At 50.3% G+C, this 12951-nt stretch overlaps 1 long non-coding RNA gene and 1 pseudogene across 2 annotated transcripts in view; one reads left to right on the top strand and one right to left on the bottom strand.

Annotated features, from left to right (window-relative positions):
• The first annotated feature begins 1654 nt into the window (after positions 1–1654).
• LOC106149313 overlaps positions 1655–12951 on the top strand; it is a 14803-nt gene continuing 3506 nt past the window's right edge. Inside the window, exons 1-3 of one of the 2 annotated variants that reach the window (XR_001235404.1) lie at positions 1656–1768; positions 2673–2906; positions 6504–6662. This is a non-coding gene — a long non-coding RNA (uncharacterized LOC106149313). Of the gene's footprint in view, positions 1769–2672; positions 3631–6503; positions 6663–12951 lie in introns of those variants that run through there. The other variant, XR_001235403.1, reaches the window with a different exon arrangement.
• Positions 4493–4995, bottom strand: LOC102014297 (annotated as a pseudogene).

Below are 12951 nucleotides of genomic sequence, written 5' to 3'. Positions count from 1 at the left end.
GGGAGTCTTTCCTGCTATCACATTAAGAACCACTATCCTGTGGTTACCAAGAATGTTCTTGTAGGATTCAAGATATGTGTGGCTCTGAGCTTTGTGATATGAAAACATTCAGGTGCCTGGTGAGCTCAGAGAGCTGCTGTTCTGTGTGCTCCCAGGTGGTACAAACCCCATCTACCTGTGTGAGTTTCCGGATATCACCAGTGCTGTCTGTGGACTGCTGATACCCATGGACCTGCTGAACTGCCGGTTGGCTCATGCCTCTCCAGTTCCAGAACTACCTAAAGTTGACAAGGGGGTGGTCAGTGTAGGGGGAGCACCTTGGGGTATTGTATGTGCAAACAATCAACTGTCACCAAACACCCGCTCCTGCTTGGTAGGTCCCAGGGTGGGAGGACTCAGGTGTTATCTTGAGCCCTTTTGGCCTTGCCTGCATAGATGGTGTTCATGCGCTTCTAGCCCTTCCTGCATCTGCTCATGGTCCCCATGCAGCTGGCTTTGTGGACTTCTACAGTAGCTGCTCCTGCATTGCACAGGACTGTGACTTAGCACTTTTTTTTTTTTTTTTTTTTTTTTTTGAGACAGGGTCTCACTATGCACAAGTGGGCTTGAACTCGCTGTGTAGCCCAGGTTGCCCTTGAGCTTGTGGCTATGTTCTTGCCTCAGCCTCCTGAGTTCTGGGATTAGAGGTGTGTGCCACCACAACTAGCTCTTGTACCCTACCCTGGCTTGTTACCCTGGTAGGGTAACAAGCCCATCTTGGAGGCCAGCTTGTTGACTAAACTCCAGCCACAGCTGTGAACACCAGACCACAGGGGGTGGGAGGGGAAGTGGAGCAAGGCTCCAGTGCTCTCCCTGCCCTGCTGAGCCCTTTCAGGATGGCAGATTTGTAACTGATGTCCCTACAGAACATGGAATCTGTCAGGTGCTGCACAGCCTAGAACCTAGAGAACTACAGCCTGCCTAGAGGAGCCTTAGGCCAGATGCTCAGGCAGGAGGGTTGGGACATCATCTGTGTGAGAATCTCAAGGGTCATTGTTCAGCACATACACTCATACAGGCACTTTGTCACCTGCAGTGCCCTCCCAGCTTTGCTTACTTCCTGCAGCACAAGCGCAAGGAGAATGAATAGTAAAGGTGACCATCTGGAGGCTGAGGCAGGAGTGGACCATACTTCTGTACAAAGCCACCAGGGCTGTTCTTCAGGTCAGATTTGACCTCTGGAGAGGTTGCCCTGCGTGGGAACCAGAGGGTTCATCCAGCCAGGCCACAGTTCAGCCTGTGAGCACACCAGGGTGGCCCTTACCTAAAAGCGTTTCCCAGGATTCCCTCTTGTTATACTCTACCCTGTCCAGCCTATTTCTGAGGGTCCTTCCACAGCACCCTGGGACCCTTGCACACTTTCCCTGTGCTGCATGCTGCACACTGGGCCCAGAGATTCAGCCAGTTTCTCTTCTGGGTTTCTTGGCACCATACAGACAGGCTGTAGGAGATAGACCCTCACCAGAAAGGAAGAGCTCAGGAGTCAGTTCAGTGGAGAAATCGCAGCCCAGAGACGCACAGCAGGTCCTCAGCCAGCAAATGAAGCGCAGCCACTCTCCGAAGGACTCCCCCTTCGGACCCCGCCTCTAGCTGCAAGCCATCCAAGCTCTGAGAGAGGAGAATGCCATACATGTGTGTAGCCGCCAGGTGGCCAGGGCCATTACCAGGAACCCTGAGAGGGCAGACACCACCCTACGCTCTAAGCAGACCACCAACGAGGAGTGCTCAGGTGATGCGGTAATGGTGGGGGTGGGGAGGACATGCAGGCTTTGCTGCTGAGAGGGTCATGATGGGGATGGGCAGGTGCCACCTGGGTCCTCTGAGGATGCTGGCCGCAGGAGTGAATGGTGGGGTCCAGTGGTGGGGAGGCCTCACCCTGTGCCCGGAGTGCTCTGGGACCTGCTGACCATTAGCACAGGTGCCATCGACTTCAAAGACTCAGTGATTTTTGCATCCTGCCAGGGCTGTTCAGTGGATGCACTCTTGGCACGCTGATAGTACTCGCTGAGTGCCTGCTCAGAAGGTTCCCGGGCGCCCCCCTCCACTTGACTTACAAACGACACAACTCTAAATAACTAAAACTTAAGAAAAGGACGCAGAATTCCTTTATTCGTTCATATCTTATTTTTTCTCCTTTGCTGTGTTTCCACTGAGCAGCATTGCAGGGACGGCTCTCTAGGGCAGCTCGGGGCCGCCGGACCCACGTGGGCCCCTCCGCTGCTTCTCGCTGCGAAGCTGGGGCCAGGCGGGTTGGGGGAGGCGCGCGACTGCCCAAAGGCGGGCGTGAGTCTTGTTGGCGAAGTTTCCTTAGTCGGGCCGGAAGGCCAAACCTCCGACCAACAGGTAGACCAAGTCCCGTCCGTTGAGAATATTGTTTACTTCCGTGTTGGGAGATTCTGTCCACGTTAAAACCGGAAGGGGTATGGCCTGCAGAGGGCTCCCAAGTGACGCCACGCGCCTCACAGCCATCTTGGAGAGGGGCAGCGACGCGGTAGTGGGTGGAGCGGCCATTTTGGATTCGGGCATGGATCCAAAAGTTGGTTACTATCCTAATAAAACCTAGGAGTAGTCGTTCCAGCTCATGGGATATCATGTTGGGTCGAAGAGTCACATGCATTTGTGTTCGTTTTCAGGGGTCGTATGTGTCAAGTATTTCGAAGATCAGGAAAGCCCTAGGCCTAAAGGAATGGATGCTGGGAAGGACGCCCAGTCCCTTGTGTGGTTTTCACCGGAGTCTTGCCCATCTGTGCCCAGCTCAGGATAGAAACCCGCCAAGAGAATGAGCCAGGCGGCTCCCACACTGTCGTTGAGCTTGCCACTCCCAGAGGACAGGAGGCCGAGGCTGCCAAGAGGCTTCTGAATGGCTGGTCAGTAGGAATGTGCCTACCCTGTGAAACAGTTCCTAGGAGCCATGGTGGCACCTACAGGAGGTGCTGTCCAAACCACCATGTTACCTTGGCAGCGATGAGGAGAGAGAGAAAAGCCAAATCCCCAAGCTATAGGTCAGCTGAAACTGGCTTGTTTGGGCTGCTTCTCCTGGGGAGGTCAGATAGGCAACATGGTCTTGAGGCAGGAGACAATGGCCCAAGGCTTTCCTCCCATGGCAGCCCCAAACTCCTTGCAACTGGCTATGTACATCACCTGCCATAGGCTTCTCTGGCAGCTACTTGTTTTGGCTATAGTTGCTGTCCTTAGTGGATCTATCCCAGCTGATCTGCCCTGCATCCTCTCTAGATGATTCTGCCCTTGCAGCCATCCTCCATTATGCCAAGGGCAGCCCCCCCCCCCATGACACGAAGTCTGACACTGCTCATGTGCAAACCCATCTCTTTTCCTGTACTGATAAGCTTTCCATATTCTTGGTGGATTCAGCCTATGTGCTATTTGTTTGTTTTTGAGGCAGAGTCTCCCTTTATATTCCAGGATGGCCTTGAACTCACTGTGTAGCCCAGGCTGGCCTCAAATTCACATTGCTCCTCCTACTTCAGCCTCCTGATAATAGGTGGATAATAGGTGTAAGCAACCATGCTTGGCTGTGCTGTTCATCTTCATGCTGTAGCATATATCCTAATAAAGCCTCTTTCTGGATGGCATATTCCTACCTATTCATGATTTCTGTCTGGAGGAGAGCATGCTGAGCTGATATACTAAGAGCTGGTATACCATGGTTGCCAGTGGTGAAAACTGGAGTGGCTTGAGCTGCTAACACTGAAGACAGCTGGCAGCTGGAGAGTGACAACAAGGAATATCTGGGCACCATCATCTCCTGTGACTGGTAGCTTTTGGCTCTAAGTGGCAAGGAGGGCTAGCACGAAAAGAGCTGATAGCTACTGGCATTCAAGGCACAGGGCCATTAACACTAAAAGAGCTAAATTTGTTAATTCATGATTTCTATATAAATTGAGCAAGAACCTTCAGCCAATTGTTAAAATCTTGGTGAACCTAATGGGAACTCTTCTCTTTGGAGAGCCCTGAAGAAGAAGGTAGACAATGGTAGCAGTCACAGCAGATTCAAGAACAAGCCCACATATGATTTCTATCTTACTTATGGCGAAGAATCCATGCTAGGTGGTGATAGTTTCAGTGGATAGTATGGAACTTTACTGAGAGGCTATGTTTTGGTTTTAGTCTGTTCTTCAGGAGCTTGGTCCAAAACAATGGCCTCTCCTGATTTTTGTTTAACATGAGGGGAGACTCTGAAACGCCTAATTTGTTTTTGGTTCTTTGTTTCTGCTTCCCTCAGCTCTTTTCTGCCTATAAAACTAAGCTCCTCTATTCAGTTCATTGAAACTTTCTATTTTATGAAATAAAGTTGCCTGATTTTTTTCCTGAGAAAAGCTGGAGAGTGCCCCAAAGAGATTAAAAAAGTGAATGCAGGGAGAGGGTCAGGCCAAAGCTCTCAAGCCCAGTGCTTTAGAGGAGCCCCTCAAAGCTTGCTGGGTTTCAGGGCTTCCTAGTCATGCTGGAGGGTGAAGTTTTCAAAGAGATACTTGCCCACCCTAGCCTGCAGAGGTTAGTGAGGTGGTCACCCATCTTCCTGATAAGTTTCTCTTCTTCTAGAAAACATTTCTCCAGGCAACCACAGAAATGGGGGTCTGTCTTGGCAGAACATAAGGCATGAAGATCCAAAAGAGCTTGATTTAGGTGCTTCTCCAGGATCAGGGTGGCTTCCATGACATTCAGGGTTTTACGCCACTCATCATCACGAGATTTCTGCACATTCTAGAAGAGAATGTGGGTGCCATGCTGGCTCTGCATCTTCAGGAGATGCTCAGCACCCTTACAGTTCTTGGCCAACTTGCAAAAGAAGTGGCCCGTGTCCTTCAGAGTCACATTGTCACACTTGGAAAATGATAGAGAAGGGTGGGTGTAGGAGGTCTGCAGATGCAAATTGATAAGGTGGTTGATAGGAATCTCCACCTTGGTGGAATAATTCTGATGAATCTCAGAGGCCATGGTTGGTCATCAATAAAGAGGTACCTGTGGAAGAATGGTGTTAGATGGTCCTGGAAGCAGAAGATGGGAGAGAAGATGGTCCTGGAGGCGTGGCTGGAAAGGAGACCAGATGGTAAATGAAAGATGAAAGAGAGGGAGTGTTCAGGTCTGTTATGACCAAACATTGTTGAAATAAGAGTCAGATCTGTAGGACTTCTGGATGCACTGCTACTAATTCTAGAATTAAAAATGAATGTCAGTTAAGATCTTTGATCTCAAATACGCTGTCATTTTGTTGTTTGACACTGGTGTGCTCCAGTGTGGGCCACCTGCTTTCTGGATTCTAAAGACAGCTGTGATGGTCATCCAGAGGAACTTGCAGAGGCCCAGATGGGGAGGCACTGCAAGGGAGGGGTATGGGATAGGCTTGGGGGAATCATGAAGTGTCCCAGGAGCATCGCCCAAACTGACCGCATCTGGATATCCCAGGAAACTAAGCCAAACAAAGTACTAGGAGCTTCCCATCCTCAGCTTGGAGCCTCTGGTCTCAGGCAGGCTCAGACCCATGGAGGTTTTTCTCTTGCAGCTTCCAGAGCACTCAGGATTCTGGAATAAGGAAGTGGTACCTGGGCTGTCACTGGGCTGTTGGCTACCCATGGTGAATCTCCTGCATGGAAGATCCTATGGCCGTGTGTCCTTCTGGGAAGGGGGACTTGGTTCTCAGGAACACTGCATGTGGATGAGGGCTGGCAGGTCATTGCCATCAGCTGGGAGGCAGCATGGCATGTGGGGTGGACATCTACTTGGGCATGACCCTGCCACTTTTGCTAGTTGGATGACATGGCTCTCCCTTATGAGCTTCCACCTGCTCATCTGAGGATGGGAAGAGCAATCCCATCTGGGGCTGTCTGAAGGGCTAACCAAGGTGTCGTGTGTAGAGCTTGCATGGTGTCCATAAGGTGAACATTGTTAAAAACAGCAGCATTAATGTACACAAAACACTTAGCTATGGATGAACTCAAGTGGAAAATATTAGCTGGCCAGGGGTCATACAATACAATTCTGAATGGAATTTTTCTGTTGCTCTGAAATTATATTTAAGATTCAAAGATGAGAAGAGAAGGGCCGAGTGGTCCCATGAGTAAGGCCACAGGATATTGGGTTCAGGCATCTTCCAAGTCCTACACACAGGCTGACAGACTCACTGGCTGGCAGGGATCAGACGTTGTGTTAGTTACCATCATGATCTGTGCCATTAGATATTGTCAAGATCATCCCTAGAGACACTGAAAATGCTGCAGCCTGGACCCTCCCCTGTGAACACAGTGATGTGGAGGGCCTCTGAGAGTCTCTGTGCCTGGTAGCAGGGCAAAGAGAGGCCAGGTTGGGTGGGTACTCAGTCTCAGGAGCAGGCAGACAGCCACTAGCCTAGAACAATAGCTGCATGGCTTCCAGGACTGAAGACCTGTTCCAGACCTAATGTACACTTTGGAGTTGGTCAGAAATGATCCTCAAAATCTTCCACCTAGGATCCCCATGTCCATCTGTCCCAGGTCTGGTGGAAAAAAGAATGACCAAATACATCCTGCCACTGGAGGTAGTTATGCACAGGAGAGCCCACAGACCAATGCATGGAGGATTTCCAGCCAAGGAAAGTGGCCTTGAAAGGGAAGAGGATCTTAAAACAGGTATGTTTAAATTCTCAGGGAGATAAATGAGCAACAAGAATTCAAGAAATAAGAACAGGGATATATGCAAAAAGAACAAGGAGACATATTAACATGAGAGATGTCATCACAGAAATAAAAACTTCACTGATGGGTAAAGGAAGAGTAGATGGAACAAAGTGAAGCTAGATCTGAGAAGAAGAGGTGGACCATGAGGAGGAAACACTGCACAGGTGAGATGGAGCGCTGGTGAGGGTGCTGGGGATGAGCTTGGAGGGGATGGGAAGAGGCAGCATGATAATGTCTGAGGATGTCTGCACGTGAAGGGGAATGTGAGAATGAGCTGAGCTTGGAGAGCCCAGTGGAAGCCAGAGCAGAATAAACAGGCCCAAACCTACCCTGGGCACATGTGGGACCCACCAAGGAGGAAGAGCGAGTCCTGCAGAGGCAGAGCTGGAAATGTCTCCAAGGTGGGAATCACTCCACAAGCAGAAGAAAAGCACCCACAGTCCCCTCACCCCAGAGTGGCTCTCATAGGACAGTTCTGTCCCCAGGGTCCTGGGCAGACTGGAATCACCTGTGGTCCCCATAAGGGCTGCTGTAGGTGGCTGGCTGGGGGAAGTGATTAGGCAGCACAACATTGAACACACAAGATGGGCAGCCCCGGGGCTAGGGTGCACAGGGACACCTCAGGTCTATGCTCCCTCCTGGCCTGGAGCCTGGGGCTGGAGCTCTAGGGGCTGGGTACCATATGCCGTGCTGCTCTCAACATACCCACTAGGTGGAGCTGCAGGCCTGAGGATCCTTGCTTCCTTCCAGAAGGATTGGTGGGCCCAGGCTGTCAGATTCTGGTCTCAGGACCTCTTCACGCTTAAAAATTTTTGAGTTCATGTGTATGTGGGTAATCCCTGTGGATAGTCCTCATTATATTAGGCATGGGAAAGAGAACAATTTTTTTTGTGTGGTACTGGGGATTAAGTTTAGGGGCACTCTACCAGCGAGCTACATCTCTACCACCCTCCTCAATTTTATAAATTTTATTTTGAGGTAAAGTCTTGTTATGCTAGCCTTGAACTCATGATCCTCCTGCCTCAGCTTCCTGCTTAACTGTGATTACAGGGTGTGCCACCATACCTGCCTTGCCGGTCTTGTTAAAATATAGGTTCAAGGGGCTGATGGTATAGCTCAGTGGTAGAATACTTGCCCAGCATATGCAAGGCCCTGGGTTCACTAGCAACACACATGCACATGCACATCCAGGTGGACAGTGTGAGGGGGGTTGAGTTGGCATTTCTTTTTTTTTGTTGTTGTTGTTGGTGTTTAGAGACAGGGTCTCACTATGTAGTTTACCTTAGTCTTGAACTTAGTTCAGCTGAGTCTTCACAATGTAGCCCAAGCTGACCTCCAGCTCACGGCAGTCTTACTGCCTCAGCCTCCTGAGTGCTGGGATTACAGGCATGTGCCACCACGCCTGGCTCAGTTGGCATTTTTAACCTGCTCCCAGAGGTGCTTACTTTGGGCAGCATGGGATCCAGTAACCTGGAAGAAATCATATTTCTCTGAAGTTTCTGACACTCAAACCTCTATTCTGTGAAGTATACTATGGTCACTTTTCTGGTCTCTAAGTTTTCTCAATTTTTGGGTTCATTTCAGTTATTTATTTTTGTAGGAAGTTACTAAACTTGTCTTGATTTTCAAATATTATTATGGAATTGCTAGTAATTTTTCTTAGATAATTCTGTTGACTCTTCTCCTGCTTCAATGGTAATTGTGTATTATTTTGTTTTGTTTTTGAGATAGTGTCTTGCTATGTAGTTCAGGCAAGCCTTGAACTCACTATGTAGCCCAGGCTGACCTCGAACTGGCAGCAATCCTGCCTCAGCTTCCCAAGTGCTAGGTTTATGGGCATGTGCTCCTATGCCTGGCTGATAATTGTGTATTTTTTCTCACTAGGTTATTAGCTGTTAGTAAGCTTCGAAGTAAGTATTCACTGATTTTATTTCCAGAGCACTGGACATTTGGATTGTTTATATTTTCTGCAGTTTTATGCTTTCAAATGTGTGAATTTAGTAGTTTGGAGAATATGGTGATGACCCCTTCCCCGGCATTCCTTGGGTTCCCTCGCTGACTTCCTAACTCCCAGAGCCCACTCATTTCCCGACTCTTAGTGGCTTCTGCTCCTGCCCTGTCACAAGTTCCCCTTCTCCTTTTCATTGTTTCCCAGTTGGTCTGTGGCTTTCAGCTTTGATATTCTCTTGGTTCAGCAATAGTTTGGAGTTTTCATCCCTAGGTTTCACTGTTCATCTCTGCACCATCTCTGTCCAGTTTTGCTACACTGAGACCAGAGGAAGTGAGGCTGGTGGGTCAGGGTGGAAGTGCTCCGTCTGGAAACCAGGGGTCTGGCTGCTCTCTGGTGTCTTGGAAGCTTTGTCCTGTCCACGGACTTGAGCTGTGTCTCCATCCTCAGGCTCTGGGTGCTGTCTTCAGGCAGGTGTCAGAGACAGGGTCAGGAATCAGAACACTGGACAAGACAGAGACTGGCTGCTGGGCTCCTGGGTTGGGGCCTTGGCTTGGGGAGCAGAGTCTCCCCTGCTGTAGTAGGGACTGCTTGGTCTCAGTAACTGGCTCTGTCCTGGTTTGGTGTTCTCTGGCCATGATGCAGGGGCAGCCCCACCTGCCCATCCCCAGGATGGCTGTCCTCAGGTGGTCTGTGTGGACATGCATTCAGCCACTTCCCAGAAGCCCCCTGGCCTCTGCTCTGCCTGCTTCCTTGGGGGCCTCCTCAGGGCTGCTTTGACTTGTTTTGCCCCCTTGGCTCCAAAGGGGCTTTGAGGATCCAGTTTTGGCTGCTAAAGGTTCAAAGCCACAGGGAACAAAGCAGGATGCTGGTGGGGTGATTCGTGGTATGTGGTCAGCTCCTGCAAGGGTGAAGGGTAGGTGTGCACAGTGGGCAAACAGATGTATGTGGGTTGGGAGGTCGGGCAGACCAGGACGTAAGGAGACAGGGGCTGGGGGACCAGCGCCCTCCACTCCCCTCTGGTAAAGAGCTGTTTCCTCACTAGGAAAGCGCTTTTGGCTCCCTTCTCCACTGACAAGTCCTTAGTGAATGATGATGGTGTCTTCTGGCTTTCAGTAGATGTCCTTAATGTTCTCTGTCCTCTGTCCCTGTCATCCCTTGGACACGGGTTGGCAGACAGTTTTATGGTCCCTGTCTGCGGGAACCATGGCCCTAGCAGTCCCCGGGGCAGGGGTAGGACATGGCTGCAGTGTTTCTTGCTGTTTCTTTGGCATTTTCTTCTATTGCCCCCATTTTCTGCAGACCCCAGTCTGTCTGCAGCCTGACCCGGTGGCCTCCCAGCTGGGGTTTCCTCCAGCATTTAGAGCAGGAAAGAAGCAGCCCTGCTCCCTGGGAATTGAACTTCTGTGGTTTGTCTCCTGAAAAGCAAACTAAATGTTGAAGCAGCTCATCTGGATCCCTTCAGCTGGGATGAACAGGCAGACCTTCCCGTGTTGACTCCGTCGCCTGTTCTCCCCCAGCAGGGGCCCCAGAGCTTCTGCAGCGCACAGTGCAGGCGGCCTGCCTCTCTGCTGGAGCTCAGACCTCTGGGTGAGAAGCAGTGGTAAGACCAGGTGCCCCTGCTGCCTGGGTACCAGAGCCCATTGAGCGCTGTATGTGCTGCCTGGGTTGCAGAGACAGGGCTTGTTTTGGTGCCAGCCTGTCTGCTTTTGCACTCTGGTGTCACCTCCTTGCTGTGTGCCTTGAAGTTTTGGTACCCTAGTTTCCTCATTTCCACGGTGTGAGGATTAGGTACATCAGTGCCATGTAAGTTCAGCCAGGGTTGACATTGGAGACATGTTTGAGGTGACAGTGGTGAAGATGGTGGTAATGGTGATGTAGATAGTGAAGGTTCTGTTTGTGGGTTTTTTTTTTTTTTTTTTTCCCCTATACCAGGAATCGAACTCACGACCTTGCGCTTGCCAGGCAGGTGCTGTGCCGCTGAGTTGAATCCCCGGCCCCTAGTTTGTGGGGTTGATGGCATTCATGGTGATGATGATGGTGGTGGTGGCATTGAGGATGACAGTGGCCATGTTCTGGGCCTCACTGTCTTGGCTGCAGCAGGTCCCCAGGGACACCAGACTTCCGATCAGCTGACTGTGAGTACGGAATACATGTGGGACTATAACACGCCATTCCATTTCATGGCCTTACAGTCATGTCCCTTAAATCTGAAAATAGACATATAAAGAAATATCCCGATGGGTCCCACTTAAAAGCAAACAAACTGTGTATGGGTTTAAACAACAAAATGGAGCTCAGAGCTGACTGTTGAGTGACAGTGGGGGTTGTTGCCAGGTTGGTGCCTACGCGTGTTAACTTGCTAAAACTTTTGGGCCCATAGATGTCCAAGCACATGTCTTCTATGCCTGCCATTTAGGGAGTGGGGAGGGAACTACCTCTTCTGTTCCTTCTCAGTTTCTGACTCTGGCATGTTATTCTTAGTAAGTTGTCAGATGCCCTGGATGCTGGGGGTGGAGGATGGGGCATCAAGCACAAGCCAAAGAGCCACATGCTTCTCCAGGTCGTACAGGGCAGTAGTATCACCAGGGCAGGAAACAATCAGCTGGAGAGATTCCATTTGCGGATGCTCTGTGACTTTCATTTATGTAGTCTGAGCCTGAACCGCAGGCGCTAGCCTGGCCCTGAGGCTGTGCATGTCCAGCCCCTACTGTCCTCGGCTTTGTAGGTGCTTCCTGGAGTGCTGACCAGCGACTCCCCCTTTACTCCACACATACTCCTTTCCTAGTGCCTCCTTGGGGAGCTTGTTTAACATGTTCCCTTGAGATCTGTGGGGTTGGATCTTAGGGGAGAATTAGGTCCCAGCCTGTGAGCAGCACCCTCCACAGGCCCTGGAGGACGTGGCCGTGGTACCAGGTGGTGGGGCCCTGTGTCCTGGTTTAGGTCCTTGAGGGACTGAGATCAGCCAGCTGGGACCTGTCACTTGGGCCTGAACTTTGAATTGAGGGTGACTTTGAACTGAAGGTGATTGTGAATCCAATCAGCAACAGGAGGAAATTCAGCATGTCCCTGGCTGACCAGGCGGCAACATCTGGGAACCTGGCTGCCATCAATCTTGGGGCATCTGTCCCTCAGAGAAGAATGTGAATAAAGCCCACCCAGTCTTCTCCTGGGCAGTTTCTGGCCTGGAGGAAGCAGAAAGACCACCACAGACCACCTGTACCCTCTCAGCATTTCTCATCTCTGTTGTCCCCTCAGAGCACACTGGTGTTTCCTGACGACTTCTCTTTGTTCGGCCCAGAAGAAGCCTTTTCTCCCTGCTCTCTCAGTTAGGTATACAAGTCTCTAGTTTCAGCTACTGTTTTCTGCTGCCCGGGGCCGTGAACTTTGTGTCATTAGTTCTGCAGGAGCAGCCATCCTCCACTTCTTTCCACCTTCTTCCAAATGAGAAGAGTGTGAGTGAGTGAGTGAGTGTGTGTGTGTGGGGGAACAGCGGCTTGTATGTGCATGCGGTGCTCAGGGGTGACCTGAGCATCTGCTGGGTTCCCCTCCCTCAGGTCCCAGACTTGGGTACCACCCCGGCTCAGTCTGGGCCTCCCTTTGGGGACAGTTTACCCTATAGCCAGGGTACAGCCCGCCCTCCATGTGGCTGTCTCCACCAGGTGGGGCTGGAGTGAGTTTTGCATGGCTGGTCGACATCTTCCTAGAAACCCTGGGGGATTCTAAATTCAGTCACACTCTCTAAATTTTCATTAGGAGCTTTCACTCGGAGAGGATGATGGATTCAATTTTATTATTGGAAAGAAGCCAGATAAAATTAGATGCCTCTTTTAGTCCCTGCCCCACCTCACCCCTCTGCTCTCTCTTCAAACCTTTCTTTTTTTTCCCTGGGCTCCTGCGAACAGGTATCTGAGAAGGTTTACTCACTAAAAGCCTTTGGGTACTATGCACTTTTCTGTTTGTATTTTGCACAGGTTTGCTGTTGCTCCAGCTTTGAGTTAGGGAGGGTTTCAGTCGTTCTCTGTGGGGCCTTTATGGTTTCTTGTTTCTTTTTGTTTCTTTTTGCTATACTAAGGATTGAACCCAGGACCTTCACACTGATCTACATTCTCAGACCTTTTAAAATTTTTTTTAAAAGTTTTTGAGACAGAGTCTTGCTAAGTTGTTGAATTGCCCAGGCTGGGTTTGAAGTTGTGATCCTTCTGCCTCAACTTCCCAGAGTATTATAGGTGTGTGCTACCATGAGTGACATTTATGGTTTCTCTTCAGTAAAACTCCACTGAGGTGTTTTTT

This window comes from Chinchilla lanigera, unplaced genomic scaffold, assembly GCF_000276665.1.
Source record: "Chinchilla lanigera isolate Chin_1 unplaced genomic scaffold, ChiLan1.0 scaffold00041, whole genome shotgun sequence".
Taxonomy (NCBI): domain Eukaryota; kingdom Metazoa; phylum Chordata; class Mammalia; order Rodentia; family Chinchillidae; genus Chinchilla; species Chinchilla lanigera.
The sequence above is the reverse complement of the archived record's forward strand: the minus strand, read 5'-3'. Positions and strand labels throughout refer to the sequence as shown.